Source organism: Labeo rohita, chromosome 20 (genome assembly GCF_022985175.1).
Source record: "Labeo rohita strain BAU-BD-2019 chromosome 20, IGBB_LRoh.1.0, whole genome shotgun sequence".
In the NCBI taxonomy this organism is placed as follows: Eukaryota; Metazoa; Chordata; class Actinopteri; order Cypriniformes; family Cyprinidae; genus Labeo; species Labeo rohita.
This window is the reverse complement of record NC_066888.1, coordinates 11,136,938-11,162,970: the sequence shown is the minus strand read 5'-3', so window position 1 is coordinate 11,162,970 and position 26,033 is coordinate 11,136,938. Positions and strand designations below refer to the sequence as shown.

The 26,033-nt window shown below is 34.4% G+C and overlaps 1 long non-coding RNA gene across 1 annotated transcript in view; it reads right to left on the bottom strand.

Moving 5' to 3' along the window:
• The window catches only part of LOC127183366 (uncharacterized), an 81,559-nt gene extending 56,981 nt beyond the window's left edge, over window positions 1-24,578 (bottom strand). The window contains exons 1-2 of the long non-coding RNA XR_007830029.1: window positions 24,477-24,578; window positions 24,255-24,351 (exon numbers count right to left, since the gene is read on the bottom strand). This is a non-coding gene — a long non-coding RNA (uncharacterized LOC127183366). The remainder of the gene's footprint in view (window positions 1-24,254; window positions 24,352-24,476) is intronic.
• Between the last annotated feature and the right edge of the window lie 1,455 nt (window positions 24,579-26,033).

Below are 26,033 nucleotides of genomic sequence, written 5' to 3'. Positions count from 1 at the left end.
TTGGAAATATTTCAAAATTAACCTCAAAAACACACAGGTATCTTTCCCCAGTCCACATCCTGTTGAAAAAAAAAAAAAAAACACCAGGGTGGTGATAGATGGGTTTTGGCCACTTCATTAGCTGGTCAGGCTGGGAGACCAGCTAATACCAGCCTACCAGCTAAGGAAGTGGCCAAAACCCCTCTAAAACCAGCCTGCTGACCAGCTATGACCAGCTAAGTCTGGGTTGTTTTTTTTTTAATATTTCCAAATACATGTTTCGAAAAATGGCACATCCGTAGGTTTCTTTTTGTTTTACCACATTCCAGTATAGTGATAAACATCCTACTTTTGAGTCTTTGCAGCAAAACTACAGTGTATTTAGACCAAGTTTATGCTCCAAATCAGTTTTGCAGTGTAAATATGGATTGGGGAATGGTACTTGTGTGATTTTGATGTCAATTTTTAAATATTGCCAGATACATGTTTCGAAAAATGCTACATTTGTAGATTAATATTTGTTTTACCACAGTTATTCCAGCAGTATACTGTAGTGATGAGTATTTTACTTTTCAGTCTTTGCAGCAAAATTATAGTGTGTCTAGACAACGTTTATGCTCCAAATTAGTTTTGCTGAGTAGATATGGACTGGGGAAGGATACTTGTGTGTTTTTAATGTCAATTAAAATACTGTTAGATGCATGTTTTGAAAAATGCCACATTTGTAGATTTTGTTTGTTTGTTTGTTTTGTTTTGTTTTACCACAGTTATTCCAGCAGCATCTTACTTTTCAGGGTACAGAAAAGATACCTGTGTTTTTTTTTTTTTTTTTGTTTGTTTGTTTTTTTTTCAGCAGGGTATTCACTCGGTAAAACTGATCTGGAGTGGAAACTTGGTCTGGAAACACTATAGTTTGCTGCAAAGACTGAAATGTAAGATGCTGCTGGAATAACTGTGGGAATAACCAATTTGGAGCATAAACGTGGTCTAGATACACAATAGTTTTGCTGCAAAGACTGAAAAGTAAAATACTCATCGCTACAGTATACTGCCGGAATAACTGTGGTAAAACAAAACAAAACAAAATAATCTACAAATGTGGCATTTTTCTAAACATGTTTTTAACAATCTTTTCAAACTGACATCAAAAACACATAAGCATCCTTCCCCGTACCATATTTACTCTGCAATCCCAATTTGGAGCATAAACTTGGTCTAGACATACTATAGTTTTGCTGTGAAGACTGAAAAGTAAGATGTTCATCCTTACACTCCTGGAAAAACTGTGGTAAAATAAAACAAATAAAAATATCTGGAAATGTAGCATTTTTTGAAACATGTATTTGACAATATTTCAAAATTGACATCAAAAACACACAAGTACCATTCCCCATTCCATATTTACTCATCCAAACCGATTTGTAGCATAAACCTGATCTAAAATACACTATGGTTTTCGTGCAAAAACTGAAGATGTCCATCACTATACTGCTGGAATAACTGTGGTAAAAAAAAATAAAATAATAAAAATCTACAAATATGCCATTTTTCAAAATATGTATTTGGTGATATTTCAACATTAACCTAAAAAAAAAAAACAAAAAAACAACAACACACACACACACACAAGTATTCTTCCTCAATATTCACTAAGTAAAACAGTTTTGGAGTGTAAACTTGCTCTAGCTTCGCTGCTAACGTAAGATTTTCATCATACGTATATCTAATAATATTTCAAAATTTACATCAAAAACACACAAGTACCCTTCCACAGTCCATATTTATTCTGCAAAACTGATTTGGAGCATAAACCTGCTCTAGATGCATTATAGTTTTGCTCAAATGACGGAAAAGACTGACATGCATCTTTATACTGCTGAAAAACTCTGGTAAAACAGAGTAGGCTTTTTAAACAAGTATTTGTAATATTACAAAACCAACAACAAAAACACATAAATATCCTTCCCTCATCCATTGTATTTCACCAAGTCAAAAGGATGAGGAAACTGGCTACAGTGAAGTGCAGCTACACACGCTAATTCAAACAGAATTGCAAAGAAAGTTCTCAAGGCTACAATTTTTTTTTTTCCCTAAGATGAACTCCATCTAAAATGTTCTGGGAAGCTAAAGAATGAAGAGCCCAATGTATTTCATATGAAGACATGAAAGAAAAGCTTTATTTTAAAGCAAAATATGTTCAACTACTTCCTTAAAACTCTTGGACTAAGCCATTGGGGTGAGGGGTCATCTCAGTCCAAACGCATTATAGTATAAAAGATGAGGGCATGAATAGAAAAGTGAGGCTAGTCTATATTCAACCACACCAAGCTAATGGATGGTTACAGGAGGTTATCGAAGGCCACTTGCATTGGTCAAAGGCTGCATACTTATGGCTACCAATTATTTTGTCATGGGCACTTTTGAATTTTATTTTTAAAAAATTCAACATTTATTCCATTTATATATTTGTAATAATCAGTAATATATTTTAAGAGCATTTTTCCCATATCTTACACAACATGACATTTAAAGTCATTAAAAATGATCACAAATTTCAAAAATACAAGAATACAAAGAGTACATTTCTAAGAAATCCAAACAAGGAATAAAAAGTAGACCGTCATCATGCACTGAAAATAACATGTTCACATAATGCTAAAAAACAGAAATGCTGCCTTTACAGATCCGCCTCAATATCCAGATTTAAACCCAACCTTGAACTGCTCACAAGGATAATTTGAGATATATGAAAAACTTTCCACTCCAAATAAGATAACGCCGCTAGATGTTTTCTATGAAAATTTATGCATCTGTTGCTAAAGAGACTTTTAATGGCAGGGAGCCCTGTTCTCTTTGCACAGATTTTTTCTTAAGGCCCTGAAAGTCGTCTCGGTTCAGATCTCTGAAGTGCTGTTTTTTTTCTCTATTTGCCCCAGTGTGAAGTTGCATCTCTTCAGACAGACGCAACGCCTGCGAATAAACACGACATCAGAATCTGCGCAGTGATACACACACGATCACACCTCCAGGCTCCGACGAGACTGACTGAGAACACACACACACACACACATACATACATACAGAGTCAGTGAGAATAAAAAAAAAAAAAAAAAAAAAAAAAGAAGTGTTTGAAAGTGCAAGGAAGAAAATAAAAAAAAAAGGTAGAGAATAGAAGAGCATGAAAAATGCAGTGGGAAGCCATCTATTCTGAAGCTGAATAATGCATTCGCAGCCTCATGAAAGTGCACGGAGACATTAGCTCGTTGTTGGTTATAATGCTTCTTCTCTCTGTCTGTCTGTTGTCACAGATATTTATTAAAGACTGTGGCCATGGCCAGCTGCAGTGTATGCCATCCAATGCATTATGTATGAAACCCCTGCTGAATTGTCAGGAAGAGCACAAAACTATCGCTTCAGCCATCTCACCAAAGGAAGGTCAAACTCTCTTTTGTGCGATGCCAGTATGGAGTGGTGTTGAGCAGAGAACATCTACAATCATATTTATAAGACGGAATAATTCTGAGCTGAGTTTTGTTTTTATTCAAATTTGTGATACAGAACTACATAAAAAAGACTATAATGACTGCAGGATTCATTTTGCATTATATATTCAATTTTTAACTGGAATAACTTTTCAGCAAAATACAGACTACAATGTGGAATAAAAGAGCTAAAATTTTAAACAAAATGTCTAAATTAACTAGCTAATTATATACTTAAAGGGACAGTTCACCAAAAAAAAAAAAAAAAAAAAAAAAAATTATATTGATTACTCGTCCAAACCTAAGACACTTCCATGTTCAAACCACAAACAAGGGTATGTTTAATGAAAACAGAGAGATTTCCACTAAAAAAGTCCATGTAGCCAAAATTTTGAGATTGTTTACCATATTTGATGTGCTCTAAACTTTAAAAATTGACAGTGAATTTAACGGTTAAAGGCTAGTAAAAATCTAAATTAAACAGTTAAATGGTTAACAGTAAGTTCCCGTATATACAGTTAAAAAACTGTATTGGACATTCCATGTAATTTTACGGTACCATTTTCGGAAATGAAAAAGAACGTAAAACTTACAGTGAATAACCGTAAATGGACATTCCCAGAATTCCCTGTGCTACATTTCAAATTTGATGTTTGTTGTTGTTGTTGAAATAACTATGCTTCTTCTTAGTTTTTATTCCTATTAGATTTCAGTACTTTAATAGGTTGGTATATTAACTTACATCAGTTAATGCAATTACGATATTTAAATGTAAATTTAAATTAAAACTGTAAAACCTAAAACGTTCCTACCATATATATATATTTTTTTTTTACAGTGTATGTATGTACATTGATCAATGTTTATATGTGAATATAAGCCTAAATTAAATCGATTCATCATATAACAATCCTGTTCCAAGAAAGCTTGGATTAAACTGCTCGACACAGTTTTGATAGAATGGGCTTTCAAAGTATATTATGACATAATTTTCATTTTTTGGGGTGAACTATTTCTTTAATATCAGTAGTTTTCATTAACTTCAGACACTCAGTACCTTCTCACAAATGTCAGATGACTTATTTCACATCATATTTTTTTCATATTTCATTTAATATATACCTATTATATTCACCAATGTACGCTAAATAATCAATTACATATTAATAATAAATGCATTTTTAAATAGTCAAGCTTCTCAAGACATACCTTTAGTTTGAAGACACTTCCAAACATGTTCAAAACACAAACTAAAGTATTTTTAATGAAAACGGAGAGATTCTCATTCACTGAAAAATCGATACAACCAAAACTTTAACCTTCTGTTTAGCATATTTGATGTGTTCTATGTATGTGCATTGATTAATGTTTATATGTGAATATAAGCCTAAATTAAATCGATTTGTCATATAAAACGATCCCATTCCAAGAAAGCTTGGATTAAATGTCTTGACTCGATATGGATTCATTTTACAATCTCTTTTATGAGCAGCCTAGTTTTGATGGAATGGACTTTCAGTCTCCCAAGTTTCACTGAAAATATCTTCAATTGTTTCTAAGATGAGTAAAAGTCTTATAGGTTTGGAAAGACATAAGGGTGAGTAAATGATGACAGAATTGTCATTTTTTGGGTGAACTATTTCTTTAACATCAGTAGTTTTTATTAACTTCAGACATTCAGGTAGTAATTAATTAACTTCTTCAGTTAATTACAAAATGTGAGATGACTTATTTAATATCATATTTTTCATATTTCATTTAATATATACATATTATATTCACCAATGTACACTAAATAATCAGTTTATTAATAATGAATGCATTTTTAAATAGTCAAGCTTCTCAATACTATTAAAAAACAAACTTCACTCCTAAAATATGTAAAAATGTAGATGAGCAATAACACAATTAAACTTTAGACTACCACATTTTCTTTATCAGTTCAGTTAATGCCATAAAACCTTTTTTAAGAATATGAAGGGACAATTTACCAACATATGAAAATATAATTACTCGTCCAACCCCAAGACACTTTAAACCATGTTCAAAACACAAACTCAGGTATTTTTAATTTAAACAGAGAGATTTCCATATGCTTAAATAAAAAAAAAAAAAAAAAAAAAATCTATGCAACCAAAACTTTGACCTTATTTTTTTTTTACCATATGTGACCCTGGACCACAAAACCAGTCTTAAGTCGCTGGAGTATATTTGTTGTAGTTGTATCTCGGCCAAATATTGTCCTATCCTAACAAACCAAACATCAATTGAAAGCTTATTTGTTCAGCTTTCAGATGATGTATAAATATCAATTTTGAAAAATTGACCCTTATGACTGGTTTTGCGGTCCAGGGTCACATATTTGATGTGCTCTGTGTATGTGCATTGATTAATGTTTTTAAGTGAATATAAGCCTAAATTAAACTGATTTATCACGTAAAACTATCCCATTCCAAGAAAGTTTTAATTAAACTGCTTGACTCATTTTACCATCTCTTTTCTGAACAGCCTAGTTTTGATGATATGAACTTTCAATCAATAAAATTTCAAGTTTCATTGAAAATATCTTCAATTGTTTATAAGATGAGTAAAAGTCTTAGGGGTTGAGTTAAAGTTGAGTAAATTATGGCACAATTGTCAACTATTTCTTTACCATCAGTAGTTTTCATTAACTTCAAAATTTCAGTTCCTCAGTTATTTATTATTATTTTTTTTTTTAAATGTCAGATGCATTGTGACATTTATCATATTTTCCCCCATTTCATAACTATTTCATTTAATATACACATATTATATTTACCAATGTATGCTAAATGATCAATTATTTATTAATGATGAACGCATTTTAAATATTCAAGCTTCTCAAGACACGCCATTTAAAAACCTCCCAAATTTTGTAAACACGTAGATTCGCAATAACACAATTAAACGTTGGACTTTACAGAATCACATATTTTCTTTAGCAGTTGAGTTAATATGAATATGAAGCATACTTCAAAAGAAAGGAGTGTGTGAACGAATTTTTATAGGAGCGGGGTGATAACAGCTACCGGTCCTGTTCATTCGGTAACAAGACAGCGCCAAGGTTTTCTACAGTTCCAGCTCTCTCCTAGTTGAAAACAGTGAAAAACACTCAAATCAAAATAGTCTTTAAATATTCATTAGACCCTCCAGCCCTCCAAAGACAGAGTTTAGAATTTTAAATAGACCAAAGCCATCCCTTTTAAATGATTACATTAAAGTATCAAATTAGTATCATATGCTGCAACATACACACAGTCTCTCTTTAATATTTCATGCTGTCTGCCATCAGTTAGATGATGATTTGTATATTTAGTGAGTTTCAGCTCTAAATAGTGACATGACCATGCATGAAAAGTTCTCTCTTGAGATTTCCGCAGCTCTTAGATGACTTTGATGATTGTGTGTGTGTGTTTGTGTGTGTGAGAGAGAGAGAAAGGCCTACATCTGATGATGCTATCTTTGAGGAAAGGTAAAGGAAACACAGACAGGCTGCACTGACACATTGCCTAAATGGATGTTTCACAGCAACACACATGCACAGAGAACAAGTCCAAAGTAAAGCACTGCCAGTTAAATGGTGTATCTGGGCTGTAAATGTCATCCTACACCTTCATGAGCGATGAAAGAGAAGGACTTGAAAGACCATCCCGTTTATTCCCAGCACATAGAAAGACAGAGAAGTAGTCCACATTAAAGACAGAGAAGTAGTCCACATTCTCCATATCTTCTCCATTTTTGTCTCATAAATGGAAACGTGGCATGAAGGACAAAAATTATGTATGCTGGTGTCAAAATTTAAGTCCATTAGAGGTAACTATGTGATTTAAAATTCTGTCATTATTTAGTTTTATATTTAATTCTGTCTTTATTTACTTTTTTATTTACATGTTATTCCAAACCCATTTGACTTTCTCTCTTCTGTGGAACACAAAATGAGAGCTTTAGCAGAATGTTGATGCTGCTCTTCTTTATTCAGTGAAACCAGAGGATGTCAAACTCCAAAAAGATCAAACCCCACCATAAAGGTAGTCAATATATCCTCTAAAACCATGTGATGGCTTTGTGCAAGACAAAAATTGCTTTATTTATTCTACTGCTGTAGCTGTAACTGCTGTGGATAGGCATCTCTTGAAACCACTACATTTCTTACTATTATTCTTCCGTTTCTTCCGCTCAAGTCTACGGCAGCCCATATAACCGCTTGCGGGAAAGTTATAAAATTTGGCACACAAAGGGCAGTCTCATCATTAACCAGAGCAAGATTGGAGTCTCTAATTCAAACTCTGTAGCAGCACCACTCACAGCTTTTGAACTGTTAGCTCTAGAAGGAAAATTTGTAAGGTTTTTGTTGTTGTTGTTGATTTTTTAATAGTTCGTAAAACCTACTTTTTCGAACTCATCCTAGACAGTTTGTCTGATTTTCACCAAATTTGGCTCAGATCATCTTCAGAGCATGATGGTAAAAAGTTGTGGAAAGAAAGTTCATTAGTCAAACCATTCTCGAATAATGCGCAAATGAATTTGACAAAGAACACTCTAAAATGGATGTGAGGCTATATCTCCACAACGGTTTGGTGTATTGACACCAAAGTTGGTGTGTGTTATAACAACCATGGCCTGGGGCTACCTGCACAGTTTCAGCACAGTGCCACCTAGTAGTCAGGAGATATGAAAAATTGATATTTTTGCTTATAACTTCTGAATGGTATGGCAAAACTGGGCTCTTTAGATTCGGAGGAGCATGGCGAGTCCAGAGTATGTGAGCGGAGAGGCGTGGGAGCAGAGCGCGGAGTGGAGTGGTCTGCTTTTGTATGGAGCAAGGAGCGCATTTTTTAAAAGCCGGAGCGTCGTGGTTTTCACTCGCTCCAAGAGCGCTCCACTACTGCTCCATCACGAGTACAATTCATGCCAACGGCCCGTAATATAACTGCATATTTAGCAAAAACTCACATGTTAAACATAGTCAGCTAGCTTGATATAGATAAATCACTGAGATCGGAAAGAATGTCATGATTATATTGACAGCAATATACGTGAGCTGGAGGTTTAGGAGGATAGTTTCTGAGGAATTTGTTTGCTCCTTCTAGATACTGAATATTTTTGGATGAAAGCATGATTTAAACAGGTACAACACTCAATAATGGATTTTATCAAATGTAATCTTACAGCGCTGCTTCATCTGTATCCGATTTCGAATGAGCAGAAATCTGTAGGAAATGCAGCGATCCGTAGATAAAATAACTGACAAAAATGAACTATTATTTTCATCCTTTACAAACTCAATTTGCACTGAAAAAAGCAGATGATACTTTTTAATGCTGAACCCCACATAATAAGCTTGATAGGAACGTGGTAGGAATAGTTTGCACACTAGTGGTCCAATAAGCCACAAAACTTCTGTCCTAGTATTTCATTTTATTGTAATATATGTGATATTTCGAAACGTAAATTTCCTCAGAGTGAAGGTTGAGCAGTGTTCTTGATCAGCGTGGAGCGGGGGGTGGGAAACGATGAACCCGGAGATGCTAATACCATTTGATTAAACTGGCCTATTGTAATGAAAATATTGTAAATATTGTAAAAATAATAATAATAATAATAATAATAATAATAATAATTGTAAAGATCTCAATATATTCCTTTCCAAGAACATAGATACCAATTTTGCCATATTCAGCCAAACTTCCTGTCTGCCATTTTTTTTCATGTTGAAAACCTACTTTTTCTAACTCCTCCTAGACTGTTGGTCCAATTTTCACCAAATTTGTCTTGCATCATCTTCAAACCATGCTGACAAAAGGTTGTGGATTTTGACCGCACTGTCAGACCGGGTCCCAAAACACACTTGTAGCCAAACTCTTCCTCAATTCCTGGTCTGATTTTTACTCAAATCAAGTCAGATCATCTTCAGACTGCTGACAAAAAGATATGGATTTCATTGTGATAAACAAAACTGTTGTTGTATAGCAACGCAATAAAGTTGGCAAGATACTTGACTACATCTGAGGCTGAATCTCTGCAATGTTTTGACATACTGACACCAAACTTTCTGTTTGCTATTGTTCACACAGAACACACCACATCGATTGATAACAGTGCCACCTATTGGTCAAAAGTAATATGCCATTAAATCATATTACTAGAGGTTGTATTTATTATTTTTCAGCCATTTTGACTAAAATCATCCTAATATGGCTTTAATTACTCATTAAGATGGTCTGCCACTCCATGCCATGCTTAGCTCCTTATTTTGCCTCTGATTGTGCTTGGCTCCTTAATTGCTGCTTCCAGCTATATTTTTTATTAATGTTTTCCTATATTCAAACATCAAACTCGACATCAGTGATTCCAGATATCAATGGTTCTTGTGTGTCGTGTATGTTACAGCGCCTGAAATTCAAGCGCACAAAGCTATCTCCTTTAAAACTATGCCTTTAAAACAAGTTCTCATGTGCTTATTTGTTCTATGATGTGGTCTAGTCAGAGGGAAAACTTCATTGCTGTGTGTTCACACTGTTCAAATCCAGGAAATGATATTTTTCATCTTGTTCTCAGTAGACCAAAAGGTAGGGCAGTATCATGCCAGGATTTTTTCCCCTGGCAGAAAATGTTAAAAAAAATAACTTCTTCCTGACAAGGGTTCCCACAGAGATGAAAGGGATTGTGGGGACATCTGGAGGGCAGATACAACCAGGTGAATGGAATAAGATACTCGGAAAGCACGAAAATGAGGAGAGTGGGAGAGAGACTGGGATAACTCAGGATCGAATGAGGCCCTTATTAAAACCACCCTCAGCAGTTACAGTGAGTTATTTTGGACCGTGAACAAACATCAGGCTTAAAAACAGCCCCTCACATGGACTGGCGGCTCTCAAAACCCACCCAGATAAACTCGGTCAAAAGTGCACACGGTAAGAAAGCATAAGAAACAGATTGAGGGCTTTGTCAAAAACATTCCTGTCTGCTGATTGCCTCCAGGTGCGTCTTCGGCCTGTTTGTTAGCCTGAAGAACATGGGTATGTTTAAAGAATTATTCCAGGTTTGATGCAATTTAAGTTTAATCAGCAACATTTGGAGTAGAATAACGATTACTCAAAAAGTAATTTAACTCATCTCTTAAATTCCCTTAACTTCTTTAGCTTTGTTTCCATCCAAAGGTATGAACTGAACTTATGCGCAAAAATGGAACATCACACCATTTCCATCCAAGGAGTCGAAGAGAACAAAATTGTCATTTCCTGATAAACTGGCACTAAATGCCACTAGGAGGATAGGCCATTGAATATAATAATTTTTCAGATATAATAAATTACTTGTGCCCAAGGCCTAAAATTAACACTCGCCAAGAACCAAATGCGAGTAAAAAAACGGCGTTGGCGAGTATAGGTAACCTTGTAGGTCACGATTTGGCGGGGAAAACTCTTACTTTTACGATTCATAACAATGTAACGTAGTGAGAACAACAGCCAGTTTTAAAGAGATTCGATGTTTCTGATGTCAGCGAATAAAATAATCTTTTCCGAAGACAAAATCATTGTGGCTGGTTAGCTGTTTTGTCATAAGCGACAATACTGAATCAAATAACATTATACAAATGGCCTGATAAGGTCAGAGAAGTGTGATTGCCAGCTTGTCCCTATACAAGGTTCTAACAACTTTTACCTGAGAAGACACTGCTGCTTTATTTCGGAAGATTAACATTTCCCTTTATCATAACTTGAGAATGTGGCGACACATACCTAGGTTTACGATGGACGGAACGCAAACATCAGAAAGTCAAGACGGTTCTTGGTGTTTTGGCGAGAGATGGTGTTTCACTGACAATGGATAAAAGAGAGACTGGCTTGTATTTGATACTGTACGCCTGTTTCACACATACTCCATTTGTGGTGCTGATTTTTTACGCACTCATGTTAACGGATTTGAGCGTTCACACTGCACACGGTTACGGTCCGGCAGTGCGTTCCAGGAGCGGTGCAGCAGTACTGCGATCGTTTCTGCACCGAGTCTATTTTTGCTGTGCTGGACGTGCTGAATTATAGTGACAGCTCTTTGTTTGCGCTAAATATGAACATGCATTGATACACAAATGTAGTAATTACACCATAAATGCATATATTTGTAACTGCCTGTTTTTGCAAAAATAGTTTCATGGCTGAAAAATAAATAAATTGGCTGGTAAATTTGCTCACGTCACTGGCCATTGGCAGGTGTGGCAAAAAGTTAGTTTTAGGCCCTGCCTCTGAGCGAGTAGACGAAACACAATAAACGCAGCCATTGCTTTTGGAGATGGATGTCTGCTGTTTGGGAACGCAGTGATGTAAGTTGTGCATGTCGTCTGGGAGGTAATTATACAGAAATACTTTGACAACAGACTTTGCTTGGGCATTTAAGATTGACCATAACATTTCAGATCCTGTGTGAAATCGGTCTGCTGGTTAATCAGGTTATGTCGTCTCATCGGGCAAGTCACATGATTTTTTTTTTTTTTTTTTGATGCACATGGATGAATTTATTCAGCATTTATTCATGAATGCGATTTCATAAGTATAAAAGTAAGTATAAAACTTTTTTGCGAATTAAGAGATTTTTTTTTCCCAAAATGTGCCATTTCTATCACTCCTTTCAGATACTACAAAATGCACATAAAAAATTGTGTGATGAACATATAGCCATTAATACAAGTTTAGAACAACTTGAGGGTTAATAAGTGATGACAAAATTGTCATTATTTTTAACTTGTTAACTGGTCAACATTACGTTTGACTTACAGCAAAAAAGACTGTAATGGACTATTAGAACATTTCAAATAATTTTACAGCAAGATACTGCTAAATGCACAAAAATGTAATCTTCGAAGTGACATTGAAAAAACATACATTGAGACTTCCACAATCCACTCTGTGACAGCTTTGATGTTTTTTCATTAAAAAGTTTCTTCTTCTTCTTCTTTCTTTTTTAAACAGTTATGTAAATTAAGGTTTTATGTTACATCTTACACTGTTAAATTAATGTTTATTGCATTATTTTAGTGTTATTTGTGTATGACTCTGGGCACATTCTATATATAATCATTTACCTCAGCTTGTGGAAAAGCAACTAAGATCTGGTAACCACAGCTACTATAAATTCCACAGAATGACTGATTGATTTATATTTATTAATAGCTTTATAAAAGTAATTCTTCTTCTTACAGTAATTCTTGAGTCAAAAGGTGTATTTTATGAGATGTCACATTCTTTAAATCACTTATTCTATAGTAATTTTAAGGTTTTAAAGTATATGGTGTTGCGTTGTCAAGATAACATAGCAGAATTGAATAAAACTTACCAAAAAAGTTAGTTTTTTCACACTGAAATCATATTAACATTCGCATCTTGTGGAAATGCTATTAAAATGTGAGTACTTTATCATTTATGAACTGGCTGGCCCCACTGACTTCAATTACAAATGTCTAACTAAAAGCTTTTTTCTTATGAGAAGGAGGGACTAGTCTAAACCAGTTTATGTTCTAATCAAAATTACTGTATGCTGTTGATTGAACTTAACTTGTACTGAACCTGAAATATTCCTTTATCACCACATCAAACACTTTCCAGACCTGTACAAGTACTGCATAATGTCCCCGGGATGTGAAACACACAGAATTATCTGAAACACCCCCTGAATACTTACAGTTTATTAATAATAGATATTTTCACAGTCTGTACCTCTCACTTTCGTCTACTCAGATGTGTGCCTTACCAACTCTTCCGTCTTTTCGATGTGATAAAATTTCATTTTTTTTCATCCCTGTTGACCTGCAAAAGTCAGCCCCATTAGTGTAAATGCTTTCAAATAAATATTCACAGAAAGACAGCGAGGGATGTGAGAGAGAGCGAAGGAGCGAGCGAGAGATTAAATGTAATCGCTCTGATACATGCAGTTGTGTCACATTCACACCCTTACCACTCATAATCAAATTTGCTGAGGCTCCGTTGCTAAGAGCTCTTAGAGGAAACCATTTCCTAAAGCCTGCTCTTAAAACTCTCTCCAGACCTCCCCAGCTACAGTTACTCCAGCCCAGAGAAAGCAGCGTGCCATAATAATTTGGCTTTAGCTCAGACTTTTTCTTTATTAAAACTAGGAAAGTCATGTAAGAGTTTGAGGGCACAGCAGGCTGTCTGAGAGTGTTTCCATATGGTGGAGACTGCGGGCTCATGAGTCAGCCATTTTCTTTTAAGGTGAGCTGCATGGTAAATCAGCAGACAAGTATAGGCCTCTGAAGCCATGACAATGACATGGCACTGAGTGGGCTGTCGGAGCTCCAACAGATGTAGCGAATTCTTGTAGTTTAGCCCTTAACCCTCACTAGAGACTGTCCTTCTCTGTTTGCCGGTCCTGGCTTTACGCCACATCCCCGTACATGGTGCAGTACGGGAAAACACATGTGTAAGGCTTTAGAAAGACATATACACAAACTGCACGCGCCAGAGAGAATGTGAGACGGAGGGAGGGTGAGAACGAGAGGGAGAGAGACAGAGAGAAGCCCTTGAGGGAAAAATCAGATGATATACGAAAAAAAGACAAATGTGTACTTTGGGCTGGGAAAATAAGAAAGGAAAGATGAGACTGTTTGCTCTCACTCTCATCTTCAAATACCGTAGGCCCATTATTTTGATGTGGGCTGCTCTCCTACTTGTTTTTCAGTCTTTTACTCATTGAACGTCCAGCAAATGGGCTTCAGCTATTCTTGAAAGCTAAAACAAATCACGCTAATTTCACTCCAGCCTAATGTTCTCTCTCTCTCTCTCTTTCTCTCTCTCTCTTTCTCTGTTCAATTCAATTCAAATGTGCTTTATTGGTATCAAAAAAGGAGCAATGTATTGCCAGGACTACAAAGACTGCAAATGAAATTGGAATTGAAAGAAAAATAAATGAAAATGAAGGAGAGAAACAACAAAAAAGTTGTTGTGCAATGAGTATGCAGTCAAATCCTTACTCTCTTTTTTCTTTTTTTCATTAGTGAAAAAAGGTATTCATGTCAAATCTAATGTACATCTATATTTACATCTACTGAAGTGCCACTGAAATGCACAGCAATATTCTATGTGAAATATTCTATGAGTTAAGTCAGAATTGTGATATAAACTCACAATTGCGAGTTATAAAGTCAGAATTACTAGATATAAACTCGCAATTCTGAGAAAAAGTCACAATTCTGAGAAATAAAGTCAGAATTGCATGATATAAACTCACAGAATTGTGAGTTTATATTTCGCAGTTTTGATTTGTTAACTCAATGGACTACTTGCACAACTACTTCCGCGTTCTACTTGTTACGACTCGGGCGTTCCCGGTTAGTGTTCAGCGTACCTACATACAGACAATTTCTAATGAGAACGCAGATTATTACTACATTTTATGGCTGGCATTTCTTTAAAAAAAAACTATTAATCATATTTCCTGCATTAACATGAATCATCTTCAACCTGCTGAAATGTTACTATAAATTTCACTTCCGTATGTGCATTCTGAATGATAAGCAAATATATTTCCCCACTAACCTGCCGCATTCTCATTAACAGTATTTTTCTTTTTCTGATCATATTTCATACCTGATGAATGTACAGTTTTGGTTGTAGTAAAACCATAGCTAATTTGTTTGTGTGCGTTGGTGCTCTTTTTCCAATCCCATACTGCTTATGCCATTTAAAATAGCTGAATAAATGTGGGGTAAGTGCCTTATTTAACAATGTTAAACATTGAAATAATTTTTAACAGTAACATGTTGACAGTGCGACTATTGAATATTCATATTTTGGCATTAGGCTACATACAGTGAAATGATGACAGAATATGACACAAAATAGTGACTTATTTAATACAGATAAATAAAGGTTCATTATGATCTTATTCATCAAATCTCACAAACTGCAGTTAAGTCAGAATTGTGATATGAACTCGCAATTGCAAGTTATAAAGTCAGAATTACTAGATATAAAATCTCAATTCTGAGAAAAAGTCACAATTCTGAGAAATAAAGTCAGAATTGCATGATATAAGCTCACAATTCTGATTTTTTTCTTAAAATTGTGAGTATATATCTCGCAAGTTTGATTTGTTAATTCAATTGTGAGTTTATATCGCAATTCTGACTAAACTCGCAACTGAAGTCAGAATTACTAGATATAAACTCAAAATTCTGATAAATAAATTAGCAATTCTGAGAAATGAAGTTGCAATTCTGAGAAATAAAGTAAGAATTGCATGATATAAACTCACAATTCTGACTTTTTTCTTAGAATTGTGAGTTTATATCTCGCAATTTTGATTTGTTAACTCAATTGCGAGTTAAGTCAAAATTGTGATACAAACTCGCAATTGTGAGTTATAAAGTCAGAATTACGAGATACAAACTCACAATTCTGAGAAATAATTAGCAATTCTGAGAAATAACGTCAGAATTGCATGATATAAACTCACAATTCTGACTTTTTTCTTAGAATTGTGAGTTTATATCTTGCAATTGTGACTTTGTAACTTGAGTTATTAAGTCACAATTCTGAGAATGTCAGTCTTTTTTTTTCCAATCAAGTTGTTTACGACGGGTCAGTTGCATGATATAAACTCACAATTGCAAGAAAAAAAGTCAGATTTGTAAGATACAAACTCACATTTATCTCACAATTCTGAAAAAAAAAAAGAAAAAAAGACAATTGTAAGTTTATGTCATGCAACTGACCAGTCGTAAACAACCAATAGCAACGTAGAATTCCTCATTTTGTCCGACAAACAAATCAAACAGGAGAGCAGATTAATTTCAGTGGATTTAAACTTGAAAAATTGTGTGTATTGATGTCTTTCCGTGGCTGAAATAAAGTACGTTCTGATGTTCATGGATATTTTTTGTGCTTTAAGTAAATAAGAAATGACGATTGGTTCACGTGTCGATTGATCTAATAAGGTAATGTAGTGATCTGTCAGGACACATCAAACAGCCACAAAACGGTATTTATTGTTTGAATTTCTTTAAAAAAAGATAACATTTTAAAGCTAAAACCTTGTTTTATACCAAAAGTAGCCTGCTCTGTCTCGTCTGTTGGCCTATTTTACCTAAGGAGGTTCGCATGGCACAACGCGAAACCAGACTTCTTTTGCCCCAATGGAAAGCATATTTATACTATCTGAATGGTTCCTGCCCCCTATATACAGTAGTGCACTACACTGTAAAAAAAAAAAAAAAAAAAAAAAAAAAAAAAACACAATTTGTTGAGTCTGCTTAAAATAATTTGGTACCCTGCTGCCTTAAAATTTTAAGTTCAGTCAACTAAAATAAGTTTTGTCAACTTGAAATGTTAAGTTGTACTAAATAACAACTTAGATATGTGTGTTTGCTAAACTTAACAGATGGGTAAGTAACCCAGCTCCCTTAAAATTTTAAGTTGATTCAAATCAAATTTCTAAGTTGTCACTTAGCATAATTTAACATTTCAAGTTGAATAAACTTTTTTTTGTGTTGACTGAACTTAAAATTTTAAGGCAGCCAGGTTACAAATTATTTTAAGTTGACTCAGCAAAAGTTTTTTTTCAGTGTACATGCCATTCACCATATAGGAAATACTAACTCTGAACAAGTGACCAATTTCAGCCACAGCTTCAGCATCTATTTATAGTGTAGGGGGTGGGACGCTTTGGATTCTAGAGAGCATTTAGTTGGACAGAAAGTCTGATTGCAGGGTAATGTCTTATATGTCTTATATATGGCTTATTTGTTCTAAATGTGAATTATGTCATTGTTTTGGAGCACACTATTTTATAGATAACCTTAAGACTAACAGATTTTAATTACCACTTGATAAAGTGAGTGTGATACTGCTTTAATGCATCTTTAAAAGAGGAAATATAAGCAAGAAGGTAATATCAAATAACCTATGTTTAATACACAGTATGGGAAGTTACACTGTCAGTACTCTAGCAAGCAAAGCCATAACAAGTGTTCCATGTCAAACAGCACACAGACTGACAGCTTGCCAGATAAATGGAGTGATTCAGACATTAAACCATGTGCTGTCATAAGACATTTTGAGATGGTCAGGACTACAGTTGTATCTTTATCACTCGTTGGCTCTCTTTTCTTTGCAGATTCTAATATGTTAATGAAAAGGACTGAAGGCCAAATGCTAATACACATTTTTGAATAAAAAGATAAGCATTCTGAAACTGAGAAAGGGAAAGGACATTTGTATGCTCATCCCAACACGAAATAACACAGCAGCCCTGCTTCACCTTCAGAGAGACACAGTATGAGTCTGCATGCTCATTTGATCAATCTTTCTCTCTCGTTCACTTTTTCATGCCCCATTGATCTCATATGCTTCACAGGCTCATAACTTTTATGACAGGCATGTGATATCTGCTTAACTGCAATACTGGAATCATAACGTTAGTCACTGGGCCGATGTGCAGTAATTGTATATGTCTCAGCCCCGAAGCTTTAAGCTGTCAGTGTTTCTGCATCTGTTTCAATCATTTACTCAAGCTGAAAACATTTGAGAGCCATTTTGCATATACACTGAATTGAATACACTCTGTCTGTGAGGAGCATGTTTTTCCATTTCTGAATTAAGGAATAGTTCAGCCAAAAATGAAATTTTGCTGAAAACGTACTCACAAGATGTAGATGGGTTTGTTCCCTCAACTGAACAGATTTGGAGAAATTTCCACTTCAGTGGATCCTCTGCAGTGAATGGGTGCCGTCAGAATTATCCACAAATAATTGACCAATTCATCGGTTAACGTCTTATATATCCAAAAGCTGTGTGTTCAAAATAAACAAATCCATCAAGACCAATTGCTTCCGGCTAAAATACGAGTCCTCTATCTATAATATTGATCTCTCCAATGAAAAAGTCGCCCCGTTTGAATCAGAAGAGAAATATACACAGATATACAACGTTTACAAGGAAAAACAGTCTTAAACAGCTCTGAACAAATATGTTGGCGGATTTTGATGTGAGAGAACAACTTGAGGAAGCATTATTATGGATTATGGACTTATATTTTGTCCAGAAGCGGCAGTTTAAAGTTTAAAAATTGATGGAGTCATGTGGATTACTTGTGGATTATTGTGATGTTTTTATCAGCTGTTTGGACTCTCATTCTGACGGCACCCATTCACTGCAAGAGGATCCATTGGTGAGTGATGCTAAAATGTAAATGCTAAATTTTTTCAGATCTGTTCTGATGAAGAAACTCATCTTCATCTTGGACAGGCTGAGGGTAAATAAAGTGTCAGCAAATTTTATTTTTAGCTGAGCTGTTCCTTTAAAATGAATTTTGCCATCAAATCTTGAATCAAAATAATTTTGAAACAAAAGCTGTCCTGATAACATAATGAAGAATAAAGCCTCCTAAATAAATTAAATTCTTAATGAGAAGTTTGGTAAACCTTTCTTTTATTCCTTAAAATAACAAAATATATTTATTTGATTAATATAGGAAATAAAAAAATAGAATATTACACAAACATCTTAAAAAAAGATTTATTTTAAAAGGCTTTTTTCCCCCCATTATTATTACTTATAAAACTGTTTTGCTAATAAATTAAAATTCCTAAACATCCGCCAAGGCATGTGGTAAAAAAAAAAAAAAAAAAAAAAAAAAAAAAAAAAAGACCAGGAAATGATATCTTCTGCATCATGTTACAGAAGATACTTAAAATATCAGATAATCTTTCCTTTTTATGATGAAGAAGGGATAGTTCAGGTTATAATATGTCATCTGGTGTCACTGCACAAAATTATTTTCCTGAATTAATAACTCATGCTAACATACTTACAAAACTACTTTAATCTTGAAAAATGTATTTCAAAACCTTTTGGAAAATGATTAAGATACACTCACATGTATTCAAAACGTAATAAAATTAAATCTTAATTACCTTTAAACTAGATTTCTTACAAAGATTTTTTCCTTTTCTTAATCGTGGACACTCTTACCCATCATTGATCTTTATATCAGGTGGAATTAATTTTGAATGTCCGTGTGCAGATGGGCATAAGTGCTTTTGTGTCTGAATATGAGGGTTGTTTTGAGCAAGACCTTCCTTTGAGCCAATGCACAGAGCTCTGTACTAATTATCTGAAATGAGCCAGTCACCACCTCAGTTCTGGTTTCCTTGGTTACACTGGCTACAGTGAAGGTCTGGCTGTGAGAGGGACCTGGAATTACACTTAACTCCCTAATGGTAATGGCATAATGACCGGATATATAGTAATTAGCATGAAACTAACATGTGACGTGTAATTACATGATGACTTGGAATGCCGATGAGGAACAGTGGGAGTTTTCAAATTGCATGAGCTGCACGTGTTCATCAAACAGGTTGTGTGAATTCAGTCAATCACGGAGAGGTGGGAATGGCTATTATAAAACAACAGGTATGCAACATGATAAATTGCTGCCATAAACATGTTTTCTTCTAAAGCTACAGTCCTATTCTGTGAAAAAGATAGCAAACATGCAGAATGAGTCTGTGCAGTTGAGTTTTTAGGAATGATTATTTTATTGTAGTGAATAGAGGCACATTATTACTTTTATTTCCAGCTCTTGTTTGTACCGTGTGCGCTTTGTCATCTGTGTACTGACACCAGATGAGCAGCACATCTGGATGCTCCTCCACAGCAAAAATAAAATACACTGATAATGCCATATGTACAAATACATACACAAAAACACACCAATGCGGTCTCAATAGTAAAATGTATTTCCATGTGTGTGTTTGTGTGTGTATGGAAATTTCAGGACTCGTTGATGAGCAAAAAGAACAGCATTTATATTAATACTTGGAAATATTAGGATTGTTTTTATTGCCAATTTAATTCATCCTTGCTAAATAAAAGTAGTAATCCTAAATGCATTAACTAACTTCCAAAATCCTGAGTTACAATGTCACAGTTTCAAAAAAAATATTAAGCAGCATGCTATTTGTTTATTTATTCATTCTCCCTAGCTATGTTTCCATCACCCTGTTTTTATGCGCATTTCAAGTATCGCATCAGAAATGAGTGATGAAAATGCCACATTTCGAATAAAAATCTCTTAATTCGAAAAAAAATTAAGAAATTAACAAAAAAAGTTCTTACGCTCGCTTAAGGTGGTTTTTGACGTGTGCGAAAAAAAGGGTTAATGCAAATAATGGGAGATGGAAACGCATTTGCCGAATAAATTCCTCCATGCGCATCAAAAAAGTAATGTGACTTTACACTATGGAACGGCAAAACCCGTCTAACCAGTGGACCGATCTTGTTCCACAGCATCTGAAATGTTGTTATGGTCATTCTGAAATACCTGTCATCAAAGTATTTCTGTAATATTGCCTCCCAATTGTCTCGACTGCATTCCCAAACAGCAGGCATCCACCTCCGAAAGAAACGATCACATTTATTGTGTTTCGTCTGCCCGCTCTGAGGTGGAAGTAGTTTATTATATATGAAAACTACTATATTCAGTGGTTTCTCCTACTTTTAATAATATATAGTGGGAGTTTATCAGGAAGTGACAATTTTGTTCTCTTTGACTTGGATGGAAATGCTTATTCGCAAATGTTTTATACGATATTCCAATTTTTGCGCATAAGTTAAACTGCCAATTGTGGATGAAAACCCGGCTGCTGTCTACAATTAGTAAGACAAAGCTCCTGCCCCAAACTAATGGTACTGGTTGAGCCATGTTGATCCTACATTGGGCTGGTGAGGACCCTCAGACAAACACATCAGTGTTTTAATAGCACCACAGAACCACAATATTTACACACCAGGAAACCAGGCTACAAAAATGCACATTAAGCTGGGATATGACAAAGTATTTTTACATCCAAAAAACTACACGCCGCACCTATGAAAACATTCCTCAAGTCTCTGAAGAAAAATCAGAGGTCAGCTTATCTACACTAGTTTGTAATGAAATGCAGAAGTGAGTCGTTTGTTCTGAGGACTGAGCTCTTTTAAAGCTGATATTATGCAGCCGGAGCAGCACACAGCACGCTGACAGGGGACTCGGGTTGTGCCGTATCACACAGAGGCATAAAATAGATTTATTTATGTGTCGGTTAAAACAAATCTATTTAATCAGTTCAATCTTTCAGCATTGGGGAGAAATTTGTCAAACAGAGAAGCTTAAATGCACGCATTGTGTTTGTTTAGGGCTTTGGGCCTGCTGCCTGTTTGGGTGAGGTGGGGAGTAAAATTGAATTCTTTAATGGCAAAAATAGTCATGCATTTAGATGCAACACATTATTTGGGGCACGTAGGCGCAGCATAATCGCATCCTCAAATTAATTAAACCCCACAGAAAGTTTGTATTGCCAAAGGAATAGACCCATCTCCAATTTGATTCCTCAATTTAACTGCTATGTCGTTATGAAGAGCTTCTGAGAGATTTTATCGAAGTCTAATTGCAAATCTTCATTCGTGCTCTAAACAAATCTCTCTCAATTTCTTGATTTTAATCAAGAACCTTTACCGACTCATCTCTTTCAGGTGACTTACGCGGTTTACCTGCATAATGCATCTGTTTTTCGGTGTAGTGGGAAGTAGAGCTAGTTGCCAGGCTGAATCTCAGCGTTTAATGTATAAGCTTTTGAGTCAAACGTCCAACTGCATAAGTCTCAAAACAAATGCATAGTAATTTGCATTATTTCAATATGTAAATTAAATAATACATTACATTTGTGCATTTGAAAGACGTTTGTATTCAAAGCAACTTGTTTGGAATAAATCAACAACTTAGAAAAATGCTATGGGGTTTCAAATCGGAATATGACTTTTTGTTATGAAACATGTTTTCAGGACAATCGGCATGTTAATCAGGCATTTTGGGGAGACACAATAGGGAAAGAAATTATCAATATTCCAAATAAATTTGAAATATTTTTATGAAAAGTTATTGTTCCTATTATAGTGCTTCTTTTTTCATTAGCGTTTACCCCAAGAACACATTAATATGCAAATTAGATGCAATGCATAGACAGATTGTATAGAATGGCAATACCAGTTAATGGACCTTTTACGCACATACTGCATAAAGTAAAATAGTTTATCAAATCATTCTGTTATAGCTTTCATGAGTTAGGAATCTTTGTACAAAGTTTGATTAAAAGTATAAAAACTGATTTAAAAAATAAAACATTCATCCTTTACAAAGGACATACCAATGTAAGGACATAAAAAAAAAGATAAAATGATCAGTAGGTAAAATTATTATTATTATTCTAATTAAATGTTAACTGATTAAAAAAAAAAAATCTAACTAAAACTGACACAAATAAAAACTAAAACTGAACTAATACAAGCTATATATACATATATATACATATATACATATATACATATATATATATATATATATATATATATATATATATATATATATATATATATACACACATATACTATATAACAACAATAAATAATACAAATGACAAAAACACAAAATAAAACACAAAAAAAAATTACCTAAACACTTGAATGAAACACTAAATGAAAAGGGGTATTTTCAAAAATATATATTATATTCCTTAATATTCGTAAAAACTATAACAGTATAGCAATAATTCAAGTGTGCAATTAATTTTATATATTGTAACTGTATAATTGGTTAATTAGAATTTCATTATTTGATATTTGTTATGTTATTTACTCTTTATTTTATTATTATTTATTATTATGTTTCTTTTTTTTTTGTATGTAAACATAGTCATAAAAAACACAGTCATGATATAATTTTAATTATGTTAATTTGTGGAAACTGGTCTGTAAATTATTACAGTTTTATCTACTTGTAATTTTTTGATTGGTTAATTAGAATTTCATGATTTGATAGTTGTTATGTTATTATCATTTTTATGTTTTCTTTTTTTTTTTTTTTTTTTTTGCTTGTTAATTTGTGGAAACTGGCCTCTAAATTATTATAACTTTATCTAAACTTAAATGAAAAGGGAAAATCTCAAAATATAATCCATTCCAAATTATTTAGAACAATATATCAATTATTAAATATAATTTATCATTCATTTTATATACTGTAATTTTACAATTGGTAATTAGAATATCATGATTTGATAGTAATGTTATTATCATTTTTATGTTTTATTATTTTTTTTCAAAATAGTAATTAAAAAAAAAAAAAAAAACATACATACAATTTTAAATATGATAATTTGTGGAAACTGGCCTTATTACAACTTTATCTACACTTGATATGAAGAAGGAAAATGTCTAAATAAAATCTATTCCTAAATATTTATAAAATCTATAAGAGCATATCAATTACATAAAAATTGTCATTCATTTTATGTATTGTAATTTTATCATTTGTTAATTAGAATTTCATGATATGATATGTGTTGTTGTTGATATCATTTGTATGTTTTATTAACATTTTTCATGTGTAATTTTTTATGTAAATATACTCATTAAAAATATAGTCAAATTTGTTTAAACTGGCCTGTTCTTTTACTTTATAAGTTTAAATCTATCTATCTATCTATCTATCTATCTATCTATCTATCAAAAAGTATCAAAATGCAAAATACAGCAAGTTTCCATTGTGACAACTTGTCTTGACTGTAAGATATGTGCCTATTTAAAAAATAGACTTTCAAAAACAAATTAACCTTGTAACAAACATTGACAGAGATATAAAGTGTGACATTCACTCCTTGTATCTCCGGTGTGACTGATTAATGACCCGCTGAGAATATTTTTGGTGACTAATAAAGTGTAGTACCTTTGAAAGCAGATGCAAACCTTGAAGATAACAGGATTTGTAAAAATGAATAATGACACACGGTGTCCTCCGGATCTGACATGTGATTCTTGATCTCCTGTCAAACGGGTAATTCTTTGTAAGGATTGGGTAATGATGAATCTCACCTAATCAAAAATACATCTAAAACATGTCACCAAGCTTACACTCTCAATCCCAGACTGTTAATAATAGCTCTTTTACCTCTCAATGCAGCTCTAATACAGCTTGAGCTTTGACGTGGAGAGAAAAGAATGAGAAAAAAGCTGAATTTACCTCACCTCAGCTTAAAGTAAGTGGCCTTCCTTCACCAAAAAAAGCAGAAAACAAACACCCCATCCCATCCACCACTCATCCGTTCATTTAAAATGGAAACACTGCACCCTACAGGTTGGGAGAGGCACTGCAGCTCCTTCCTATTGACATCTGTTTCCTGCTCAGCTAAATCAACAGTAGCTGTAACATGATGAAGAAGGCCGGGAGGGCTGCCAACACCATGTACTGTGCTCGGTATTTTTAGAGCTCTCTTCTGCTCTCCATTCTGCGCTCCAGACATAATCACAGTGACAGAATGACACAAATGGAGTCATGATTTCTTCTCCGTTTAATTGTTAGCGAAACACTCGCTTACGAGTCCCCTCTGCACGTCAGTCTATTTCTGTTAGATGATCTCGGATGTGGAGATGGCGTAGATTAACGGTTTAGTCTGCGAGCACAGATCAAGGGAGGACATCTCGCACGGCACTCTGTGTTGACGTTAGCGTAGCTTCATTACCAGAGCCCCAATTTTCTCTCTGATAGATGTTGCGAGAGTCATAACAATGCACGGCGGAGATGTGCTCTTCGTCTATCTGTGAGGTTTGTGTATAAATCAGGCCTTGATTTGAGTCTCCAACCACAGATGCTATCTTTGTCATGGTGAGTATGGATGGACGGCAGGTTTTTGCGTGACAGGAATATTAAAACCGTGTCCAGAATTGATGGATAGCATCATTAGGATACTGCAATCAAACATCTGAACGCTGGAGAGCTCAGGATATGTGCATTTGTAGTGTAAAACTCAGATATGCATTATTGATCGGCCCGTTGCTCTGTTATTGCTCAGGGTTTCTGTTATAATTAAAGTCTAGAGGAGTCGGGAGATCATATTCTTCCTCTGATTAAAACAAAAAAGAGCGAGCTGGAGATGTAGAGGAGAGAATAAGAATCGGATTCCACCTGGATAACAAATGAGACAGTTCAAAAAAAAAAAAACATGAGAACTCCAGAGGGGGTGAGCGGAGTTTTGATGGGTTCTGAGGAAAGAGGGCACGCACCGGTGGTGTAGGATTCATTTGAACTTTGGGGATGTGCCACAAGACTTGTCGGATGATTATTTGTGACAGGATTTGCTCAGGGTATTTTCCTCATTAGAAATGCATTAAATGGGTATTTAAAGGGATAGTTTACCCAAATATGAAAATTATGTCATCACTTACTCATCCACATAACGTTCCAAACCTTCATTCACTTTAGAACAAAGACATTAAACATTTAGACATTAAGACCTGAGAATGCTTTCCCTCCATTCAACTATCCATTTGGGATAGTTCACCCAAAAATGAAAATTCTGTCATTAATTACTCTGCCTCATTTAGTTTTAAACCCGTAAAACCTTCGTTTACCTTCTTTTTTTAAAGAGTGACACGGAAGAGAAGAAATTGTTAAGTAAAGTCATTATTTTTGTTTTCATTGCACACAAAAATATTCTCGTAGCTTCAT